At 44.3% G+C, this 5,096-nt stretch overlaps 1 long non-coding RNA gene across 1 annotated transcript; it reads left to right on the forward strand.

Annotated features, from left to right (window-relative positions):
- The first annotated feature begins 6 nt into the window (after positions 1 to 6).
- On the forward strand, positions 7 to 4,056 carry LOC122459069. The gene is made up of 2 exons (XR_006279521.1): positions 7 to 1,726; positions 4,006 to 4,056. It is a non-coding gene; the product is annotated as an uncharacterized LOC122459069 (long non-coding RNA).
- Positions 4,057 to 5,096: the final 1,040 nt, after the last annotated feature.

The following is a 5,096-nucleotide window of genomic DNA, read 5'->3' on the forward strand; positions in this document are numbered from 1 at the left end:
AGCAACAAACTTCCTTCGGGGTTGGTGGGAGTTCAGGGTTTGTGAGGGGTGTAGGTCCTGGCCCCGTAGTGGTGACATGCTTGAGGTGCAGACTTTTACAGCTGGGTAGTTTATCCTTGCAGAAAGCAGGTCTTCAACTAAGTACTGAAACATATAAACAAAAATCTAGTTCTCCACCTCTAAAGAAAGCTCAGCAGCATATTCTCCGGGAAATCTGCTACGAATGAGGCCAATAATCCATGGATCTCACCAAACAAATACTCTCTAGCTCCTTTTTTTCCTCTCTTTCAGTAAAAGTCTTCTATTATGTTATTGCCAGAGCGATGGCACCATGCCCATAATAACACAGATGGCAATTTGAGTAGCTTTTAGGAAATAGCAATAAAGTGCTAGGTTTGAAAATAATAACAACTTGGGCATATGAGTGTGCCCTGCTCTGGTGTGTGTGAGATAATTATTGGGATATGCTGAGTTCTTTCCTTAACAAGCCTGCTGTTGAACCCCCTCAGCAGTGCATTGACCCACACTACAGCCCTGATCCTGCAGTGTGGCCCACACGGAGAGGCTGTGTAGTCACTGGTGGGCTCCGTTGAAGTGGGTGGGTAGAAGGGTTGGTCCATCATTAGTATTATAATAGCACCTAGCAGCCAACCGCGAATGGGGCCCTATTGCGCTCAGTGCTGTACAGAGTAAGAGACGGTCCCTGAAGATACTGTCCTCTGTGTAGACAAGGGAAGAGTGTAGTGCCTGATTCCTTGCTTACTAAAAATTACCACTGATGGTGCAGTGCAGGAGTAGCCTGGTGAAATTCAGTAGCCTCTTTAGGATCAGCATTTAGAGGAACACTGCCGTGTGATTTCGTGCCCAAGGATAGAGTCCATGAAGTTTTACACAACGAATATGAATAATGTTTTATGACTTTTTTTAATAAACTGAAATGAGAGAAGCTGTTTTGGACCCTGATGCAGCAGTCTTGGCTTGAATGGGAGTCTTGGTGGGTCTTGGGCCCTGCCACACGGTTCAGATTGCAGGCTTGGTTTGGATTGAAGCATTCCCCCTGCAGAGTCTGCCATCCAAACACCACGGATCCAGCTAAATCCTTGAGAACCGGGAAGTGAATCTGACTAGTTGCGTTTCACTGTCCGACGGGAGTCAGATTAAAAAAATAAGCAAATGGTGAAAAGTAAACCAGATTTAAAACAAAAAATCTGCTTTACTCTCAAGATCATTAAGTAACATAGGAAAGCTGTTTTATGGGAAGGATTTTTTTTTTAAAAAATCTTAATGTCCTTTTAATGTAGTGTTTCTGGACGTGAAATAAAACTTTCTGCAATGCAAATGATTCAGCTGCTAGCACTCCTACTATTGCAGTTTATCAAGACAGTTGGATCTGGTTTTGAGCTATAGTAAATGCAGTGGCACAAGCTGTGTTCCCAAAAGGTAACCTAGCAGACTTGTACAATCTTTTGCTTCCTTAGAAACGCAGTTTATCTTTGTTCTCTTTGCAAGAAATGTATCACATATTCGAATGTTTTAAGGCAAATGCTAGAATAATAAAAGTCAAACAGCCCAGTATTTCCATTCTCCTGTGTATAGGAAAGCCATGTAATGTAGTTTACAAAAATAACATGGTGTTGTCTTAGAAACTTCTAGTGCATGAGAGATGGGGGAGATTGTTGCTTGTGAATAGATTAAATATAGGTTATTTTTAAGATACAGAATTAATGTAGGTTTCAGAGTAGCAGCCGTGTTAGTCTGTATTCGCAAAAAGAAAAGGAGTACTTGTGGCACCTTAGAGACTAACAAATTTATTAGAGCATAAGCTTTCGTGAGCTACAGCTCACTTCATCGGATGCATTTGGTGGAAAAAACAGAGGAGAGATTTATATACACACACACACAGAGAACATGAAACAATGGGTTTATCATACACACTGTAAGGAGAGTGATCACTTAAGATAAGCCATCACCAACAGCAGGGGGGGGGAAGGAGGAAAACCTTTCATGGTGACAAGCAGGTAGGCTAATTCCAGCAGTTAACAAGAATATCAGAGGAACAGTGGGGGGTGGGGTGGGAGGGAGAAATACCATGGGGAAATAGTTTTACTTTGTGTAATGACTCATCCATTCCCAGTCTCTATTCAAGCCTAAGTTAATTGTATCCAGTTTGCAAATTAATTCCAATTCAGCAGTCTCTCGTTGGAGTCTGTTTTTGAAGCTTTTTTGTTGAAGTATAGCCACTCTTAGGTCTGTGATCGAGTGACCAGAGAGATTGAAGTGTTCTCCAACTGGTTTTTGAATGTTATAATTCTTGACGTCTGATTTGTGTCCATTCATTCTTTTACGTAGAGACTGTCCAGTTTGGCCAATGTACATGGCAGAGGGGCATTGCTGGCACATGATGGCATATATCACATTGGTAGATGCGCAGGTGAACGAGCCTCTGATAGTGTGGCTGATGTGATTAGGCCCTATGATGGTATCCCCTGAATAGATATGTGGACAGAGTTGGCAACGGGCTTTGTTGCAAGGATAGGTTCCTGGGTTAGTGGTTCTGTTGTGTGGTGTGTGGTTGCTGGTGAGTATTTGCTTCAGATTGGGGGGCTGTCTGTAAGCAAGGACTGGTCTGTCTCCCAAGATCTGAGAGAGCGATGGCTCGTCCTTCAGGATAGGTTGTAGATCCTTGATGATGCGTTGGAGGGGTTTTAGTTGGGGGCTGAAGGTGATGGCTAGTGGCGTTCTGTTGTTTTCTTTGTTGGGCCTGTCCTGTAGTAGGTGACTTCTGGGTACTCTTCTGGCTCTGTCAATCTGTTTCTTCACTTCAGCAGGTGGGTATTGTAGTTGTAGGAATGCTTGATAGAGATCTTGTAGGTGTTTGTCTCTGTCTGAGGGGTTGGAGCAAATGCGGTTATATCGTAGCGCTTGGCTGTAGACAATGGATCGAGTGGTATGATCTGGATGAAAGCTAGAGGCATGTAGGTAGGAATAGCGGTCAGTAGGTTTCCGATATAGGGTGGTGTTTATGTGACCATCGCTTATTAGCACCGTAGTGTCCAGGAAGTGGATCTCTTGTGTGGACTGGTCCAGGCTGAGGTTGATGGTGGGATGGAAATTGTTGAAATCATGGTGGAATTCCTCAAGAGCTTCTTTTCCATGGGTCCAGATGATGAAGATGTCATCAATGTAGCGCAAGTAGAGTAGGGGCATTAGGGGACGAGAGCTGAGGAAGCGTTGTTCTAAGTCAGCCATAAAAATGTTGGCATACTGTGGGGCCATGCGGGTACCCATCGCAGTGCCGCTGATTTGAAGGTATACATTGTCACCAAATGTGAAATAGTTATGGGTCAGGACAAAGTCACAAAGTTCAGCCACCAGGTTAGCCGTGACAGTATCGGGGATACTGTTCCTGACGGCTTGTAGTCCATCTTTGTGTGGAATGTTGGTGTAGAGGCTTCTACATCCATAGTGGCTAGGATGGTGTTTTTAGGAAGATCACCAATGGACTGTAGTTCCTCAGGAAATCGGTGGTGTCTCGAAGATAGCTGGGAGTGCTGGTAACGAAGGGCCTGAGGAGGGAGTCTACATAGCCAGACAATCCTGCTGTCAGGGTGCCAATGCCTGAGATGATGGGGCGTCCAGGATTTCCAGGTTTATGGATCTTGGGTAGCAGATAGAATACCCCAGGTCCTGGCTCCAGGGGTGTGTCTGTGCGGATTTGTTCTTGTGCTTTTTCAGGGAGTTTCTTGAGCAAATGCTGTAGTTTCTTTTGGTAACTCTCAGTGGGATCAGAGGGTAATGGCTTGTAGAAAGTGGTGTTGGAGAGCTGCCTAGTAGCCTCTTGTTCATACTCTGACCTATTCATGATGACGACAGCACCTCCTTTGTCAGCCTTTTTGATTATGATGTCAGAGTTGTTTCTGAGGCTGTGGATGGCACTGTGTTCTGCATGGCTGAGGTTATGGGGTAAGCGATGCTGCTTTGAATTAATGTAGATACAGAATACAGATACAGAAGGTCTGCTTAAGAACAATAAGAATAAACCTTTTTGAATATGAACTGAATGTGTCAAAACATCAGCCGTTCTTTGAACATCTTGCATGAAACACTTTCTGAATGTGTGTACGTGATCCACCGTATCTCACTAGACGATAAAACTAATCAGTCTTTGGAGCTGTTGCATTTCAATTTGTCAGCTTAGAAGGGCATATGGGAAGGGTGCATCGCTTGGTCTCTCGCCTCTTTATGTATAAACTTTTTTCATGTTTTTTTTTTAAATGCAGCCCAGAGTAAATAGGGAAACTCCCACGTCTCTCTGTTACTTGTATCACAAATTACCTGAGCCCGTGCTGTAGCCTCCTACCCTCTAGTAGTTCCTCTGACAGCATGAGTGAAGCTGAAGGATGAGCACGACAGCATAATGTTGTGGCTTTTAGGGTTTGATCCTTCATCCGTCTTTGCCTGTGATAAAGCTCCTATTGACTTCCTTTGATGTTTGGAGATGAAATACTGTATGTGTGGGAAGAAGGGGTGCTGGGGAAAACAGGTATTTGTCTGTAGGGTTCCCCCCAACCTCATGATCTATAGATTCTTCTCATCCCTTCTCCTGCCTGAACAACTTCAGTCTTGATCAGGCATCTTCTGATGCCCAGTTATATCCAGCAGTTAAGGATCCATGAAGATATGAACCCTGGAAAGGGTGATGTGTGTGAGTTGGTGGAGCAAGAAAGATGTGAAAAGCCAAACGCTCTGAGTGCTTGCATTTGCATTATTGAAATCAGAGAGAGTATTGCCCCTGGCTTCCATGGGAACAGGATTGGGTCCTGGGAGAATCTGGCCCTAGCTCTGCAAGCTCTGAGCGCATGAAACCCCCTTTGGAAAGAAAAGGTTTCATTGATATAGCTGGGCAGCACTCACTGTACTTAGGTATTAAATTCTCTTGTAGCAAAAATGACCAGCATCTGGTCTGAGCAGGGGGCAGGGTGAGTCGGACTTCCAAGATCGAATCCTGCCTTTAACTCCTTCAAGTCAGTAAGGTCTTGATCCAGCAAAACTCTTGAGCACATGCTTAGTTCTAAGCATGTGAGTAATGCCACTGA

This window comes from Dermochelys coriacea, chromosome 2, assembly GCF_009764565.3.
Source record: "Dermochelys coriacea isolate rDerCor1 chromosome 2, rDerCor1.pri.v4, whole genome shotgun sequence".
Taxonomy (NCBI): Eukaryota; Metazoa; Chordata; order Testudines; family Dermochelyidae; genus Dermochelys; species Dermochelys coriacea.